The sequence below is a fragment of the Schistocerca gregaria genome, chromosome 3, assembly GCF_023897955.1.
Source record: "Schistocerca gregaria isolate iqSchGreg1 chromosome 3, iqSchGreg1.2, whole genome shotgun sequence".
In the NCBI taxonomy this organism is placed as follows: domain Eukaryota; kingdom Metazoa; phylum Arthropoda; class Insecta; order Orthoptera; family Acrididae; genus Schistocerca; species Schistocerca gregaria.
The window spans coordinates 19,311,949-19,330,203 of NC_064922.1; the positions used below are offsets into that span (position 1 = coordinate 19,311,949).

The 18,255-nt window shown below is 49.0% G+C and overlaps 11 non-coding genes across 11 annotated transcripts; all 11 read left to right on the top strand.

Moving 5' to 3' along the window:
• Positions 1-144: 144 nt before the first annotated feature.
• Trnaa-agc (transfer RNA alanine (anticodon AGC)) lies at positions 145-218 on the top strand. Its single transcript has one exon. It is a non-coding gene; the product is annotated as a tRNA-Ala (tRNA).
• A 1,397-nt stretch (positions 219-1,615) lies between these two features.
• On the top strand, positions 1,616-1,689 carry Trnaa-agc (transfer RNA alanine (anticodon AGC)). Its single transcript has one exon. It is a non-coding gene; the product is annotated as a tRNA-Ala (tRNA).
• A 1,397-nt stretch (positions 1,690-3,086) lies between these two features.
• Trnaa-agc (transfer RNA alanine (anticodon AGC)) lies at positions 3,087-3,160 on the top strand. The gene has a single exon. It is a non-coding gene; the product is annotated as a tRNA-Ala (tRNA).
• Positions 3,161-4,545: 1,385 nt separating this feature from the next.
• Trnaa-agc (transfer RNA alanine (anticodon AGC)) lies at positions 4,546-4,619 on the top strand. Its single transcript has one exon. It is a non-coding gene; the product is annotated as a tRNA-Ala (tRNA).
• Positions 4,620-6,004: 1,385 nt separating this feature from the next.
• On the top strand, positions 6,005-6,078 carry Trnaa-agc (transfer RNA alanine (anticodon AGC)). The gene has a single exon. It is a non-coding gene; the product is annotated as a tRNA-Ala (tRNA).
• A 2,842-nt stretch (positions 6,079-8,920) lies between these two features.
• Positions 8,921-8,997, top strand: Trnaa-agc (transfer RNA alanine (anticodon AGC)). Its single transcript has one exon. It is a non-coding gene; the product is annotated as a tRNA-Ala (tRNA).
• A 1,382-nt stretch (positions 8,998-10,379) lies between these two features.
• On the top strand, positions 10,380-10,457 carry Trnaa-agc (transfer RNA alanine (anticodon AGC)). Its single transcript has one exon. It is a non-coding gene; the product is annotated as a tRNA-Ala (tRNA).
• A 2,853-nt stretch (positions 10,458-13,310) lies between these two features.
• Positions 13,311-13,387, top strand: Trnaa-agc (transfer RNA alanine (anticodon AGC)). The gene has a single exon. It is a non-coding gene; the product is annotated as a tRNA-Ala (tRNA).
• A 1,397-nt stretch (positions 13,388-14,784) lies between these two features.
• On the top strand, positions 14,785-14,858 carry Trnaa-agc (transfer RNA alanine (anticodon AGC)). The gene has a single exon. It is a non-coding gene; the product is annotated as a tRNA-Ala (tRNA).
• Positions 14,859-16,244: 1,386 nt separating this feature from the next.
• Positions 16,245-16,318, top strand: Trnaa-agc (transfer RNA alanine (anticodon AGC)). The gene has a single exon. It is a non-coding gene; the product is annotated as a tRNA-Ala (tRNA).
• A 1,386-nt stretch (positions 16,319-17,704) lies between these two features.
• On the top strand, positions 17,705-17,778 carry Trnaa-agc (transfer RNA alanine (anticodon AGC)). The gene has a single exon. It is a non-coding gene; the product is annotated as a tRNA-Ala (tRNA).
• Positions 17,779-18,255: the final 477 nt, after the last annotated feature.

Below are 18,255 nucleotides of genomic sequence, written 5' to 3' on the forward strand. Positions count from 1 at the left end.
CAACTACGATTCGATACAGAATGCACGAAACCTGAAAGACACCCTCACTGATACATAGAGAGTAGCGTTTGTCTGCGGAATAATGGGAGTGCAAGGTTCTGTGACGTTGATATGACTGTATGTAGCACTACTAGTTATCGGTGGGGTGGGCGTAGCTCAGATGGTAGAGCGCTCGCTTAGCGTGCGAGAGGTACTGGGATCGATACCCAGCGCCTCCAGAATTTTTAACACACCTAAATGCGCACCTTGCGATACAAGTGGAATAATTCCCAACCGGCAGAGGTGTGTAGGCAGATACAAGCGAACGATTAGCATCCACAATTGCGCCGATTTCACGTAAATCCCACTGCACGTTCCTATTCTTTGCGTGCAGTCGGCTGCTACTGGTGTTGCTGGTTGTGACTGCTGATAACAGATGCCGTAGCAATCAATTCATGGAGTGAGTTGTATGTTTTGCGATAGTCTGTCTCTGACAAGGAAGCACAGGTGATATAGGTGCGAACACAGGAAGCTTGCAGCCCCTCGCTACCTGCACACACAGAGCAGCCACACTAGAAGAGCGGCCTAAGCCGTAGGCGAAATGTGCTCATTCGCTTTGGCGCGACGTCGAACTATAAATAAGGCTGTCACTAGCGTGAGCGTTGCGTGAGCGTCGTGTAAAGTCGGAAAAGTCATCTGCATGGGTGATTGCCAAGTTTGGGGAGCGTTTCGTAGTACGATCAGTGCAAAGGGGACGCGGAAACTTATTGTGTCCAAGTGTTTTGCAGTTGGACGACAAGAATTTTACGCAGTAGCAAAGAGCGAGGCACTGAGTTGGCATGAACAATGGAGAGCACAATGGGGCTCGAGATGTGCTTGTTACCTCAGGTGCTGTGTGATTGTCGACAAGGAGTGAAATGGACCAATTTGTGACCGCCCTTTCAATTTAAGACGTTCAAAACAGACGGAATTTGCATTCGTAATACCAGAGCATCGAAACTACTTGGAACTCTTGTGTATATGAACGTGTCCGCGCCTTTGTATTCTGGTACCTTCGCCGCTACAAACCAACCAACCATCGTGTCCTTGCACATCAGAGTCGCAAAGAATGGAGAATAGCCAGGCTTGGTCGTGTGTGTAGCTGTAGCTCAGTTGGCAGATCGTTCGCTTAGCGTGTGAACGGTCTCGGGTTCAAGCCCTGGCTCCTCCATGTTTTGTGGTCAGTGCATGGTAAGTGTTGGTCGCGGCGAACATAAACTCACGCAAGAAGTTGCAAAACCAGCGTCACAGACTGATATGATGTATACTGTCATAAGGAGAGCAAGGTGTAAGTGTGGGGACCGGCTGTTATCGTGGTGTCATCGAGTGCAGATCTGTCTTAGGTATCACGGCTTAACTTCATTGAAGTCTAGAGGTGGACAACACGTTCGTCTTACTCAGAGCGGTGTCTGAACTCTATTTTCGACGTTATGCGTGCCACTTTCATTGTGGCCAACTACGATTCGATACAGAATGCACGAAACCTGAAAGACACCCTCACTGATACATAGAGAGTAGCGTTTGTCTGCGGAATAATGGGAGTGCAAGGTTCTGTGACGTTGATATGACTGTATGTAGCACTACTAGTTATCGGTGGGGTGGGCGTAGCTCAGATGGTAGAGCGCTCGCTTAGCGTGCGAGAGGTACTGGGATCGATACCCAGCGCCTCCAGAATTTTTAACACACCTACATGCGCACCTTGCGATACAAGTGGAATAATTCCCAACCGGCAGAGGTGTGTAGGCAGATACAAGCGAACGATTAGCATCCACAATTGCGCCGATTTCACGTAAATCCCACTGCACGTTCCTATTCTTTGCGTGCAGTCGGCTGCTACTGGTGTTGCTGGTTGTGACTGCTGATAACAGATGCCGTAGCAATCAATTCATGGAGTGAGTTGTATGTTTTGCGATAGTCTGTCTCTGACAAGGAAGCACAGGTGATATAGGTGCGAACACAGTAAGCTTGCAGCCCCTCGCTACCTGCAGACACAGAGCAGCCACACTAGAAGAGCGGCCTATGCCGTAAGCGAAATGTGCTCATTCGCTTTGGCGCGACGTCGAACTATAAGTAAGGCTGTCACTAGCGTGAGCGTTGCGTGAGCGTCGTGTAAAGTCGGAAAAGTCATCTGCATGGGTGATTGCCAAGTTTGGGGAGCGTTTCGTAGTACGATCAGTGCAAAGGGGACGCGGAAACTTATTGTGTCCAAGTGTTTTGCAGTTGGACGACAAGAATTTTACGCAGTAGCAAAGAGCGAGGCACTGAGTTGGCATGAACAATGGAGAGCACAATGGGGCTCGAGATGTGCTTGTTACCTCAGGTGCTGTGTGATTGTCGACAAGGAGTGAAATGGACCAATTTGTGACCGCCCTTTCAATTTAAGACGTTCAAAACAGACGGAATTTGCATTCGTAATACCAGAGCATCGAAACTACTTGGAACTCTTGTGTATATGAACGTGTCCGCGCCTTTGTATTCTGGTACCTTCGCCGCTACAAACCAACCAACCATCGTGTCCTTGCACATCAGAGTCGCAAAGAATGGAGAATAGCCAGGCTTGGTCGTGTGTGTAGCTGTAGCTCAGTTGGCAGATCGTTCGCTTAGCGTGTGAACGGTCTCGGGTTCAAGCCCTGGCTCCTCCATGTTTTGTGGTCAGTGCATGGTAAGTGTTGGTCGCGGCGAACATAAACTCACGCAAGAAGTTGCAAAACCAGCGTCACAGACTGATATGATGTATACTGTCATAAGGAGAGCAAGGTGTAAGTGTGGGGACCGGCTGTTATCGTGGTGTCATCGAGTGCAGATCTGTCTTAGGTATCACGGCTTAACGTCATTGAAGTCTAGAGGTGGACAACACGTTCGTCTTACTCAGAGCGGTGTCTGAACTCTATTTTCGACGTTATGCGTGCCACTTTCATTGTGGCCAACTACGATTCGATACAGAATGCACGAAACCTGAAAGACACCCTCACTGATACATAGAGAGTAGTGTTTGTCTGCGGAATAATGGGAGTGCAAGGGTCTGTGACGTTGATATGACTGTATGTAGCACTACTAGTTATCGGGGGGGTGGGCGTAGCTCAGATGGTAGAGCGCTCGCTTAGCGTGCGAGAGGTACTGGGATCGATACCCAGCGCCTCCAGAATTTTTAACACACCTACATGCGCACCTTGCGATACAAGTGGAATAATTCCCAACCGGCAGAGGTGTGTAGGCAGATACAAGCGAACGATTAGCATCCACAATTGCGCCGATTTCACGTAAATCCCACTGCACGTTCCTATTCTTTGCGTGCAGTCGGCTGCTACTGGTGTTGCTGGTTGTGACTGCTGATAACAGATGCCGTAGCAATCAATTCATGGAGTGAGTTGTATGTTTTGCGATAGTCTGTCTCTGACAAGGAAGCACAGGTGATATAGGTGCGAACACAGGAAGCTTGCAGCCCCTCGCTACCTGCACACACAGAGCAGCCACACTAGAAGAGCGGCCTAAGCCGTAGGCGAAATGTGCTCATTCGCTTTGGCGCGACGTCGAACTATAAATAAGGCTGTCACTAGCGTGAGCGTCGTGTAAAGTCGGAAAAGTCATCTGCATGGGTGATTGCCAAGTTTGGGGAGCGTTTCGTAGTACGATCAGTGCAAAGGGGACGCGGAAACTTATTGTGTCCAAGTGTTTTGCAGTTGGACGACAAGAATTTTACGCAGTAGCAAAGAGCGAGGCACTGAGTTGGCATGAACAATGGAGAGCACAATGGGGCTCGAGATGTGCTTGTTACCTCAGGTGCTGTGTGATTGTCGACAAGGAGTGAAATGGACCAATTTGTGACCGCCCTTTCAATTTAAGACGTTCAAAACAGACGGAATTTGCATTCGTAATACCAGAGCATCGAAACTACTTGGAACTCTTGTGTATATGAACGTGTCCGCGCCTTTGTATTCTGGTACCTTCGCCGCTACAAACCAACCAACCATCGTGTCCTTGCACATCAGAGTCGCAAAGAATGGAGAATAGCAAACTTGGTCGTGTGTGTAGCTGTAGCTCAGTTGGCAGATCGTTCGCTTAGCGTGTGAACGATCTCGGGTTCAAGCCCTGGCTCCTCCATGTTTTGTGGTCAGTGCATGGTAAGTGTTGGTCGCGGCGAACATAAACTCACGCAAGAAGTTGCAAAACCAGCGTCACAGACTGATATGATGTATACTGTCATAAGGAGAGCAAGGTGTAAGTGTGGGGACCGGCTGTTATCGTGGTGTCATCGAGTGCAGATCTGTCATAGGTATCACGGCTTAACGTCATTGAAGTCTAGAGGTGGACAACACGTTCGTCTTACTCAGAGCGGTGTCTGAACTCTATTTTCGACGTTATGCGTGCCACTTTCATTGTGGCCAACTACGATTCGATACAGAATGCACGAAACCTGAAAGACACCCTCACTGATACATAGAGAGTAGTGTTAGTCTGCGGAATAATGGGAGTGCAAGGGTCTGTGACGTTGATATGACTGAATGTAGCACTACTAGTTATCTGGGGGGTGGGCGTAGCTCAGATGGTAGAGCGCTCGCTTAGCGTGCGAGAGGTACTGGGATCGATACCCAGCGCCTCCAGAATTTTTAACACACCTACATGCGCACCTTGCGATACAAGTGGAATAATTCCCAACCGGCAGAGGTGTGTAGGCAGATACAAGCGAACGATTAGCATCCACAATTGCGCCGATTTCACGTAAATCCCACTGCACGTTCCTATTCTTTGCGTGCAGTCGGCTGCTACTGGTGTTGCTGGTTGTGACTGCTGATAACAGATGCCGTAGCAATCAATTCATGGAGTGAGTTGTATGTTTTGCGATAGTCTGTCTCTGACAAGGAAGCACAGGTGATATAGGTGCGAACACAGGAAGCTTGCAGCCCCTCGCTACCTGCAGACACAGAGCAGCCACACTAGAAGAGCGGCCTAAGCCGTAGGCGAAATGTGCTCATTCGCTTTGGCGCGACGTCGAACTATAAATAAGGCTGTCACTAGCGTGAGCGTCGTGTAAAGTCGGAAAAGTCATCTGCATGGGTGATTGCCAAGTTTGGGGAGCGTTTCGTAGTACGATCAGTGCAAAGGGGACGCGGAAACTTATTGTGTCCAAGTGTTTTGCAGTTGGACGACAAGAATTTTACGCAGTAGCAAAGAGCGAGGCACTGAGTTGGCATGAACAATGGAGAGCACAATGGGGCTCGAGATGTGCTTGTTACCTCAGGTGCTGTGTGATTGTCGACAAGGAGTGAAATGGACCAATTTGTGACCGCCCTTTCAATTTAAGACGTTCAAAACAGACGGAATTTGCATTCGTAATACCAGAGCATCGAAACTACTTGGAACTCTTGTGTATATGAACGTGTCCGCGCCTTTGTATTCTGGTACCTTCGCCGCTACAAACCAACCAACCATCGTGTCCTTGCACATCAGAGTCGCAAAGAATGGAGAATAGCAAACTTGGTCGTGTGTGTAGCTGTAGCTCAGTTGGCAGATCGTTCGCTTAGCGTGTGAACGGTCTCGGGTTCAAGCCCTGGCTCCTCCATGTTTTGTGGTCAGTGCATGGTAAGTGTTGGTCGCGGCGAACATAAACTCACGCAAGAAGTTGCAAAACCAGCGTCACAGACTGATATGATGTATACTGTCATAAGGAGAGCAAGGTGTAAGTGTGGGGACCGGCTGTTATCGTGGTGTCATCGAGTGCAGATCTGTCATAGGTATCACGGCTTAACGTCATTGAAGTCTAGAGGTGGACAACACGTTCGTCTTACTCAGAGCGGTGTCTGAACTCTATTTTCGACGTTATGCGTGCCACTTTCATTGTGGCCAACTACGATTCGATACAGAATGCACGAAACCTGAAAGACACCCTCACTGATACATAGAGAGTAGTGTTTGTCTGCGGAATAATGGGAGTGCAAGGGTCTGTGACGTTGATATGACTGAATGTAGCACTACTAGTTATCTGGGGGGTGGGCGTAGCTCAGATGGTAGAGCGCTCGCTTAGCGTGCGAGAGGTACTGGGATCGATACCCAGCGCCTCCAGAATTTTTAACACACCTACATGCGCACCTTGCGATACAAGTGGAATAATTCCCAACCGGCAGAGGTGTGTAGGCAGATACAAGCGAACGATTAGCATCCACAATTGCGCCGATTTCACGTAAATCCCACTGCACGTTCCTATTCTTTGCGTGCAGTCGGCTGCTACTGGTGTTGCTGGTTGTGACTGCTGATAACAGATGCCGTAGCAATCAATTCATGGAGTGAGTTGTATGTTTTGCGATAGTCTGTCTCTGACAAGGAAGCACAGGTGATATAGGTGCGAACACAGGAAGCTTGCAGCCCCTCGCTACCTGCACACACAGAGCAGCCACACTAGAAGAGCGGCCTAAGCCGTAGGCGAAATGTGCTCATTCGCTTTGGCGCGACGTCGAACTATAAATAAGGCTGTCACTAGCGTGAGCGTCGTGTAAAGTCGGAAAAGTCATCTGCATGGGTGATTGCCAAGTTTGGGGAGCGTTTCGTAGTACGATCAGTGCAAAGGGGACGCGGAAACTTATTGTGTCCAAGTGTTTTGCAGTTGGACGACAAGAATTTTACGCAGTAGCAAAGAGCGAGGCACTGAGTTGGCATGAACAATGGAGAGCACAATGGGGCTCGAGATGTGCTTGTTACCTCAGGTGCTGTGTGATTGTCGACAAGGAGTGAAATGGACCAATTTGTGACCGCCCTTTCAATTTAAGACGTTCAAAACAGACGGAATTTGCATTCGTAATACCAGAGCATCGAAACTACTTGGAACTCTTGTGTATATGAACGTGTCCGCGCCTTTGTATTCTGGTACCTTCGCCGCTACAAACCAACCAACCATCGTGTCCTTGCACATCAGAGTCGCAAAGAATGGAGAATAGCAAACTTGGTCGTGTGTGTAGCTGTAGCTCAGTTGGCAGATCGTTCGCTTAGCGTGTGAACGGTCTCGGGTTCAAGCCCTGGCTCCTCCATGTTTTGTGGTCAGTGCATGGTAAGTGTTGGTCGCGGCGAACATAAACTCACGCAAGAAGTTGCGAAACCAGCGTCACAGACTGATATGATGTATACTGTCATAAGGAGAGCAAGGTGTAAGTGTGGGGACCGGCTGTTATCGTGGTGTCATCGAGTGCAGATCTGTCATAGGTATCACGGCTTAACGTCATTGAAGTCTAGAGGTGGACAACACGTTCGTCTTACTCAGAGCGGTGTCTGAACTCTATTTTCGACGTTATGCGTGCCACTTTCATTGTGGCCAACTACGATTCGATACAGAATGCACGAAACCTGAAAGACACCCTCACTGATACATAGAGAGTAGTGTTTGTCTGCGGAATAATGGGAGTGCAAGGGTCTGTGACGTTGATATGACTGAATGTAGCACTACTAGTTATCGGGGGGGTGGGCGTAGCTCAGATGGTAGAGCGCTCGCTTAGCTTGCGAGAGGTACTGGGATCGATACCCAGCGCCTCCAGAATTTTTAACACACCTACATGCGCACCTTGCGATACAAGTGGAATAATTCCCAACCGGCAGAGGTGTGTAGGCAGATACAAGCGAACGATTAGCATCCACAATTGCGCCGATTTCACGTAAATCCCACTGCACGTTCCTATTCTTTGCGTGCAGTCGGCTGCTACTGGTGTTGCTGGTTGTGACTGCTGATAACAGATGCCGTAGCAATCAATTCATGGAGTGAGTTGTATGTTTTGCGATAGTCTGTCTCTGACAAGGAAGCACAGGTGATATAGGTGCGAACACAGGAAGCTTGCAGCCCCTCGCTACCTGCAGACACAGAGCAGCCACACTAGAAGAGCGGCCTAAGCCGTAGGCGAAATGTGCTCATTCGCTTTGGCGCGACGTCGAACAATAAATAAGGCTGTCACTAGCGTGAGCGTCGTGTAAAGTCGGAAAAGTCATCTGCATGGGTGATTGCCAAGTTTGGGGAGCGTTTCGTAGTACGATCAGTGCAAAGGGGACGCGGAAACTTATTGTGTCCAAGTGTTTTGCAGTTGGACGACAAGAATTTTACGCAGTAGCAAAGAGCGAGGCACTGAGTTGGCATGAACAATGGAGAGCACAATGGGGCTCGAGATGTGCTTGTTACCTCAGGTGCTGTGTGATTGTCGACAAGGAGTGAAATGGACCAATTTCTGACCGCCCTATCAATTTAAGACGTTCAAAACAGACGGAATTTGCATTCGTAATACCAGAGCATCGAAACTACTTGGAACTCTTGTGTTTATGAACGTGTCCGCGCCTTTGTATTCTGGTACCTTCGCCGCTACAAACCAACCAACCATCGTGTCCTTGCACATCAGAATCGCAAAGAATGGAGAATAGCCAGGCTTGGTCGTGTGTGTAGCTGTAGCTCAGTTGGCAGATCGTTCGCTTAGCGTGTGAACGGTCTCGGGTTCAAGCCCTGGCTCCTCCATGTTTTGTGGTCAGTGCATGGTAAGTGTTGGTCGCGGCGAACATAAACTCACGCAAGAAGTTGCAAAACCAGCGTCACAGACTGATATGATGTATACTGTCATAAGGAGAGCAAGGTGTAAGTGTGGGGACCGGCTGTTATCGTGGTGTCATCGAGTGCAGATCTGTCTTAGGTATCACGGCTTAACGTCATTGAAGTCTAGAGGTGGACAACACGTTCGTCTTACTCAGAGCGGTGTCTGAACTCTATTTTCGACGTTATGCGTGCCACTTTCATTGTGGCCAACTACGATTCGATACAGAATGCACGAAACCTGAAAGACACCCTCACTGATACATAGAGAGTAGTGTTTGTCTGCGGAATAATGGGTGTGCAAGGGTCTGTGACGTTGATATGACTGTATGTAGCACTACTAGTTATCGGGGGGTTGGGCGTAGCTCAGATGGTAGAGCGCTCGCTTAGCGTGCGAGAGGTACTGGGATCGATACCCAGCGCCTCCAGAATTTTTAACACACCTACATGCGCACCTTGCGATACAAGTGGAATAATTCCCAACCGGCAGAGGTGTGTAGGCAGATACAAGCGAACGATTAGCATCCACAATTGCGCCGATTTCACGTAAATCCCACTGCACGTTCCTATTCTTTGCGTGCAGTCGGCTGCTACTGGTGTTGCTGGTTGTGACTGCTGATAACAGATGCCGTAGCAATCAATTCATGGAGTGAGTTGTATGTTTTGCGATAGTCTGTCTCTGACAAGGAAGCACAGGTGATATAGGTGCGAACACAGGAAGCTTGCAGCCCCTCGCTACCTGCAGACACAGAGCAGCCACACTAGAAGAGCGGCCTAAGCCGTAGGCGAAATGTGCTCATTCGCTTTGGCGCGACGTCGAACTATAAATAAGGCTGTCACTAGCGTGAGCGTCGTGTAAAGTCGGAAAAGTCACCTGCATGGGTGATTGCCAAGTGTGGGGAGCGTTTCGTAGTACGATTAGTGCAAAGGGGACGCGGAAACTTATTGTGTCCAAGTGTTTTGCAGTTGGACGACAAGAATTTTACGCAGTAGCAAAGACCGAGGCACTGAGTTGGCATGAACAATGGAGAGCACAATGGGGCTCGAGATGTGCTTGTTACCTCAGGTGCTGTGTGATTGTGGACAAGGAGTGAAATGGACCAATTTGTGACCGCCCTTTCAATTTAAGACGTTCAAAACAGACGGAATTTGCATTCGTAATACCATAGCATCGAAACTACTTGGAACTCTTGTGTATATGAACGTGTCCGCGCCTTTGTATTCTGGTACCTTCGCCGCTACAAACCAACCAACCATCGTGTCCTTGCACATCAGAGTCGCAAAGAATGGAGAATAGCCAGGCTTGGTCGTGTGTGTAGCTGTAGCTCAGTTGGCAGATCGTTCGCTTAGCGTGTGAACGGTCTCGGGTTCAAGCCCTGGCTCCTCCATGTTTTGTGGTCAGTGCATGGTAAGTGTTGGTCGCGGCGAACATAAACTCACGCAAGAAGTTGCAAAACCAGCGTCACAGACTGATATGATGTATACTGTCATAAGGAGAGCAAGGTGTAAGTGTGGGGACCGGCTGTTATCGTGGTGTCATCGAGTGCAGATCTGTCTTAGGTATCACGGCTTAACGTCATTGAAGTCTAGAGGTGGACAACACGTTCGTCTTACTCAGAGCGGTGTCTGAACTCTATTTTCGACGTTATGCGTGCCACTTTCATTGTGGCCAACTACGATTCGATACAGAATGCACGAAACCTGAAAGACACCCTCACTGATACATAGAGAGTAGTGTTTGTCTGCGGAATAATGGGAGTGCAAGAGCCTGTGACGTTGATATGACTGTATGTAGCACTACAAGTTATCGGGGGTGTAAGCGTAGCTCAGATGGTAGAGCGCTCGCTTAGCGTGCGAGAGGTACTGGGATCGATACCCAGCGCCTCCAGAATTTTTAACACACCTACATACGTACCTTGCGATACAAGTGGAATAATTCCCAACCGGCAGAGGTGTGTAGACAGATACAAGCGAACGATTAGCATCCACAATTGCGCCGATTTCACGTAAATCCCACTGCACGTTCCTATTCTTTGCGTGCAGTCGGCTGCTACTGGTGTTGCTGGTTGTGACTGCTGATAACAGATGCCGTAGCAATCAATTCATGAGTGAGTTGTATGTTTTGCGATAGTCTGTCTCTGACAAGGAAGCACAGGTGATATAGGTGCGAACACAGGAAGCTTGCAGCCCCTCGCTACCTGCAGACACAGAGCAGCCACACTAGAAGAGCGGCCTACGCCGTAGGCGAAATGTGCTCATTCGCTTTGGCGCGACGTCGAACTATAAATAAGGCTGTCACTAGCGTGAGCGTTGCGTGAGCGTCGTGTAAAGTCGGAAAAGTCATCTGCATGGGTGATTGCCAAGTTTGGGGAGCGATTCGTAGTACGATCAGTGCAAAGGGGACGCGGAAACTTATTGTGTCCAAGTGTTTTGCAGTTGGACGACAAGAATTTTACGCAGTAGCAAAGAGCGAGGCACTGAGTTGGCATGAACAATGGAGAGCACAATGGGGCTCGAGATGTGCTTGTTACCTCAGGTGCTGTGTGATTGTCGACAAGGAGTGAAATGGACCAATTTCTGACCGCCCTATCAATTTAAGACGTTCAAAACAGACGGAATTTGCATTCGTAATACCAGAGCATCGAAACTACTTGGAACTCTTGTGTATATGAACGTGTCCGCGCCTTTGTATTCTGGTACCTTCGCCGCTACAAACCAACCAACCATCGTGTCCTTGCACATCAGAATCGCAAAGAATGGAGAATAGCCAGGCTTGGTCGTGTGTGTAGCTGTAGCTCAGTTGGCAGATCGTTCGCTTAGCGTGTGAACGGTCTCGGGTTCAAGCCCTGGCTCCTCCATGTTTTGTGGTCAGTGCATGGTAAGTGTTGGTCGCGGCGAACATAAACTCACGCAAGAAGTTGCAAAACCAGCGTCACAGACTGATATGATGTATACTGTCATAAGGAGAGCAAGGTGTAAGTGTGGGGACCGGCTGTTATCGTGGTGTCATCGAGTGCAGATCTGTCTTAGGTATCACGGCTTAACGTCATTGAAGTCTAGAGGTGGACAACACGTTCGTCTTACTCAGAGCGGTGTCTGAACTCTATTTTCGACGTTATGCGTGCCACTTTCATTGTGGCCAACTACGATTCGATACAGAATGCACGAAACCTGAAAGACACCCTCACTGATACATAGAGAGTAGTGTTTGTCTGCGGAATAATGGGTGTGCAAGGGTCTGTGACGTTGATATGACTGTATGTAGCACTACTAGTTATCGGGGGATTGGGCGTAGCTCAGATGGTAGAGCGCTCACTTAGCGTGCGAGAGGTACTGGGATCGATACCCAGCGCCTCCAGAATTTTTAACACACCTACATGCGCACCTTGCGATACAAGTGGAATAATTCCCAACCGGCAGAGGTGTGTAGGCAGATACAAGCGAACGATTAGCATCCAAAATTGCGCCGATTTCACGTAAATCCCACTGCACGTTCCTATTCTTTGCGTGCAGTCGGCTGCTACTGGTGTTGCTGGTTGTGACTGCTGATAACAGATGCCGTAGCAATCAATTCATGGAGTGAGTTGTATGTTTTGCGATAGTCTGTCTCTGACAAGGAAGCACAGGTGATATAGGTGCGAACACAGGAAGCTTGCAGCCCCTCGCTACCTGCAGACACAGAGCAGCCACACTAGAAGAGCGGCCTAAGCCGTAGGCGAAATGTGCTCATTCGCTTTGGCGCGACGTCGAACAATAAATAAGGCTGTCACTAGCGTGAGCGTCGTGTAAAGTCGGAAAAGTCATCTGCATGGGTGATTGCCAAGTTTGGGGAGCGTTTCGTAGTACGATCAGTGCAAAGGGGACGCGGAAACTTATTGTGTCCAAGTGTTTTGCAGTTGGACGACAAGAATTTTACGCAGTAGCAAAGAGCGAGGCACTGAGTTGGCATGAACAATGGAGAGCACAATGGGGCTCGAGATGTGCTTGTTACCTCAGGTGCTGTGTGATTGTCGACAAGGAGTGAAATGGACCAATTTATGACCGCCCTATCAATTTAAGACGTTCAAAACAGACGGAATTTGCATTCGTAATACCAGAGCATCGAAACTACTTGGAACTCTTGTGTATATGAACGTGTCCGCGCCTTTGTATTCTGGTACCTTCGCCGCTACAAACCAACCAACCATCGTGTCCTTGCACATCAGAATCGCAAAGAATGGAGAATAGCCAGGCTTGGTCGTGTGTGTAGCTGTAGCTCAGTTGGCAGATCGTTCGCTTAGCGTGTGAACGGTCTCGGGTTCAAGCCCTGGCTCCTCCATGTTTTGTGGTCAGTGCATGGTAAGTGTTGGTCGCGGCGAACATAAACTCACGCAAGAAGTTGCAAAACCAGCGTCACAGACTGATATGATGTATACTGTCATAAGGAGAGCAAGGTGTAAGTGTGGGGACCGGCTGTTATCGTGGTGTCATCGAGTGCAGATCTGTCTTAGGTATCACGGCTTAACGTCATTGAAGTCTAGAGGTGGACAACACGTTCGTCTTACTCAGAGCGGTGTCTGAACTCTATTTTCGACGTTATGCGTGCCACTTTCATTGTGGCCAACTACGATTCGATACAGAATGCACGAAACCTGAAAGACACCCTCACTGATACATAGAGAGTAGTGTTTGTCTGCGGAATAATGGGTGTGCAAGGGTCTGTGACGTTGATATGACTGTATGTAGCACTACTAGTTATCGGGGGGTTGGGCGTAGCTCAGATGGTAGAGCGCTCGCTTAGCGTGCGAGAGGTACTGGGATCGATACCCAGCGCCTCCAGAATTTTTAACACACCTACATGCGCACCTTGCGATACAAGTGGAATAATTCCCAACCGGCAGAGGTGTGTAGGCAGATACAAGCGAACGATTAGCATCCACAATTGCGCCGATTTCACGTAAATCCCACTGCACGTTCCTATTCTTTGCGTGCAGTCGGCTGCTACTGGTGTTGCTGGTTGTGACTGCTGATAACAGATGCCGTAGCAATCAATTCATGGAGTGAGTTGTATGTTTTGCGATAGTCTGTCTCTGACAAGGAAGCACAGGTGATATAGGTGCGAACACAGGAAGCTTGCAGCCCCTCGCTACCTGCACACACAGAGCAGCCACACTAGAAGAGCGGCCTAAGCCGTAGGCGAAATGTGCTCATTCGCTTTGGCGCGACGTCGAACTATAAATAAGGCTGTCACTAGCGTGAGCGTTGCGTGAGCGTCGTGTAAAGTCGGAAAAGTCATCTGCATGGGTGATTGCCAAGTTTGGGGAGCGTTTCGTAGTACGATCAGTGCAAAGGGGACGCGGAAACTTATTGTGTCCAAGTGTTTTGCAGTTGGACGACAAGAATTTTACGCAGTAGCAAAGAGCGAGGCACTGAGTTGGCATGAACAATGGAGAGCACAATGGGGCTCGAGATGTGCTTGTTACATCAGGTGCTGTGTGATTGTCGACAAGGAGTGAAATGGACCAATTTGTGACCGCCCTTTCAATTTAAGACGTTCAAAACAGACGGAATTTGCATTCGTAATACCAGAGCATCGAAACTACTTGGAACTCTTGTGTATATGAACGTGTCCGCGCCTTTGTATTCTGGTACCTTCGCCGCTACAAACCAACCAACCATCGTGTCCTTGCACATCAGAGTCGCAAAGAATGGAGAATAGCCAGGCTTGGTCGTGTGTGTAGCTGTAGCTCAGTTGGCAGATCGTTCGCTTAGCGTGTGAACGGTCTCGGGTTCAAGCCCTGGCTCCTCCATGTTTTGTGGTCAGTGCATGGTAAGTGTTGGTCGCGGCGAACATAAACTCACGCAAGAAGTTGCAAAACCAGCGTCACAGACTGATATGATGTATACTGTCATAAGGAGAGCAAGGTGTAAGTGTGGGGACCGGCTGTTATCGTGGTGTCATCGAGTGCAGATCTGTCTTAGGTATCACGGCTTAACGTCATTGAAGTCTAGAGGTGGACAAGACGTTCGTCTTACTCAGAGCGGTGTCTGAACTCTATTTTCGACGTTATGCGTGCCACTTTCATTGTGGCCAACTACGATTCGATACAGAATGCACGAAACCTGAAAGACACCCTCACTGATACATAGAGAGTAGTGTTTGTCTGCGGAATAATGGGAGTGCAAGGGTCTGTGACGTTGATATGACTGTATGTAGCACTACTAGTTATCGGGGGGGTGGGCGTAGCTCAGATGGTAGAGCGCTCGCTTAGCGTGCGAGAGGTACTGGGATCGATACCCAGCGCCTCCAGAATTTTTAACACACCTACATGCGCACCTTGCGATACAAGTGGAATAATTCCCAACCGGCAGAGGTGTGTAGGCAGATACAAGCGAACGATTAGCATCCACAATTGCGCCGATTTCACGTAAATCCCACTGCACGTTCCTATTCTTTGCGTGCAGTCGGCTGCTACTGGTGTTGCTGGTTGTGACTGCTGATAACAGATGCCGTAGCAATCAATTCATGGAGTGAGTTGTATGTTTTGCGATAGTCTGTCTCTGACAAGGAAGCACAGGTGATATAGGTGCGAACACAGGAAGCTTGCAGCCCCTCGCTACCTGCACACACAGAGCAGCCACACTAGAAGAGCGGCCTAAGCCGTAGGCGAAATGTGCTCATTCGCTTTGGCGCGACGTCGAACTATAAATAAGGCTGTCACTAGCGTGAGCGTCGTGTAAAGTCGGAAAAGTCATCTGCATGGGTGATTGCCAAGTTTGGGGAGCGTTTCGTAGTACGATCAGTGCAAAGGGGAAACGGAAACTTATTGTGTCCAAGTGTTTTGCAGTTGGACGACAAGAATTTTACGCAGTAGCAAAGAGCGAGGCACTGAGTTGGCATGAACAATGGAGAGCACAATGGGGCTCGAGATGTGCTTGTTACCTCAGGTGCTGTGTGATTGTCGACAAGGAGTGAAATGGACCAATTTGTGACCGCCCTTTCAATTTAAGACGTTCAAAACAGACGGAATTTGCATTCGTAATACCAGAGCATCGAAACTACTTGGAACTCTTGTGTATATGAACGTGTCCGCGCCTTTGTATTCTGGTACCTTCGCCGCTACAAACCAACCAACCATCGTGTCCTTGCACATCAGAGTCGCAAAGAATGGAGAATAGCCAGGCTTGATCGTGTGTGTAGCTGTAGCTCAGTTGGCAGATCGTTCGCTTAGCGTGTGAACGGTCTCGGGTTCAAGCCCTGGCTCCTCCATGTTTTGTGGTCAGTGCATGGTAAGTGTTGGTCGCGGCGAACATAAACTCACGCAAGAAGTTGCAAAACCAGCGTCACAGACTGATATGATGTATACTGTCATAAGGAGAGCAAGGTGTAAGTGTGGGGACCGGCTGTTATCGTGGTGTCATCGAGTGCAGATCTGTCTTAGGTATCACGGCTTAACTTCATTGAAGTCTAAAGGTGGACAACACGTTCGTCTTACTCAGAGCGGTGTCTGAACTCTATTTTCGACGTTATGCGTGCCACTTTCATTGTGGCCAACTACGATTCGATACAGAATGCACGAAACCTGAAAGACACCCTCACTGATACATAGAGAGTAGTGTTTGTCTGCGGAATAATGGGAGTGCAAGGTTCTGTGACATTGATATGACTGTATGTAGCACTACTAGTTATCGGTGGGGTGGGCGTAGCTCAGATGGTAGAGCGCTCGCTTAGCGTGCGAGAGGTACTGGGATCGATACCCAGCGCCTCCACAATTTTTAACACACCTACATGCGCACCTTGCGATACAAGTGGAATAATTCCCAACCGGCAGAGGTGTGTAGGCAGATACAAGCGAACGATTAGCATCCACAATTGCGCCGATTTCACGTAAATCCCACTGCACGTTCCTATTCTTTGCGTGCAGTCGGCTGCTACTGGTGTTGCTGGTTGTGACTGCTGATAACAGATGCCGTAGCAATCAATTCATGGAGTGAGTTGTATGTTTTGCGATAGTCTGTCTCTGACAAGGAAGCACAGGTGATATAGGTGCGAACACAGGAAGCTTGCAGCCCCTCGCTACCTGCACACACAGAGCAGCCACACTAGAAGAGCAGCCTAAGCCGTAGGCGAAATGTGCTCATTCGCTTTGGCGCGACGTCGAACTATAAATAAGGCTGTCACTAGCGTGAGCGTCGTGTAAAGTCGGAAAAGTCATCTGCATGGGTGATTGCCAAGTTTGGGGAGCGTTTCGTAGTACGATCAGTGCAAAGGGGATGCGGAAACTTATTGTGTCCAAGTGTTTTGCAGTTGGACGACAAGAATTTTACGCAGTAGCAAAGAGCGAGGCACTGAGTTGGCATGAACAATGGAGAGCACAATGGGGCTCGAGATGTGCTTGTTACCTCAGGTGCTGTGTGATTGTCGACAAGGAGTGAAATGGACCAATTTGTGACTGCCCTTTCAATTTAAGACGTTCAAAACAGACGGAATTTGCATTCGTAATACCAGAGCATCGAAACTACTTGGAACTCTTGTGTATATGAACGTGTCCGCGCCTTTGTATTCTGGTACCTTCGCCGCTACAAACCAACCAACCATCGTGTCCTTGCACATCAGAGTCGCAAAGAATGGAGAATAGCCAGGCTTGGTCGTGTGTGTAGCTGTAGCTCAGTTGGCAGATCGTTCGCTTAGCGTGTGAACGGTCTCGGGTTCAAGCCCTGGCTCCTCCATGTTTTGTGGTCAGTGCATGGTAAGTGTTGGTCGCGGCGAACATAAACTCACGCAAGAAGTTGCAAAACCAGCGTCACAGACTGATATGATGTATACTGTCATAAGGAGAGCAAGGTGTAAGTGTGGGGACCGGCTGTTATCGTGGTGTCATCGAGTGCAGATCTGTCTTAGGTATCACGGCTTAACGTCATTGAAGTCTAGAGGTGGACAAGACGTTCGTCTTACTCAGAGCGGTGTCTGAACTCTATTTTCGACGTTATGCGTGCCACTTTCATTGTGGCCAACTACGATTCGATACAGAATGCACGAAACCTGAAAGACACCCTCACTGATACATAGAGAGTAGTGTTTGTCTGCGGAATAATGGGAGTGCAAGGGTCTGTGACGTTGATATGACTGTATGTAGCACTACTAGTTATCGGGGGGGTGGGCGTAGCTCAGATGGTAGAGCGCTCGCTTAGCGTGCGAGAGGTACTGGGATCGATACCCAGCGCCTCCAGAATTTTTAACACACCTACATGCGCACCTTGCGATACAAGTGGAATAATTCCCAACCGGCAGAGGTGTGTAGGCAGATACAAGCGAACGATTAGCATCCACAATTGCGCCGATTTCACGTAAATCCCACTGCACGTTCCTATTCTTTGCGTGCAGTCGGCTGCTACTGGTGTTGCTGGTTGTGACTGCTGATAACAGATGCCGTAGCAATCAATTCATGGAGTGAGTTGTATGTTTTGCGATAGTCTGTCTCTGACAAGGAAGCACAGGTGATATAGGTGCGAACACAGGAAGCTTGCAGCCCCTCGCTACCTGCACACACAGAGCAGCCACACTAGAAGAGCGGCCTAAGCCGTAGGCGAAATGTGCTCATTCGCTTTGGCGCGACGTCGAACTATAAATAAGGCTGTCACTAGCGTGAGCGTCGTGTAAAGTCGGAAAAGTCATCTGCATGGGTGATTGCCAAGTTTGGGGAGCG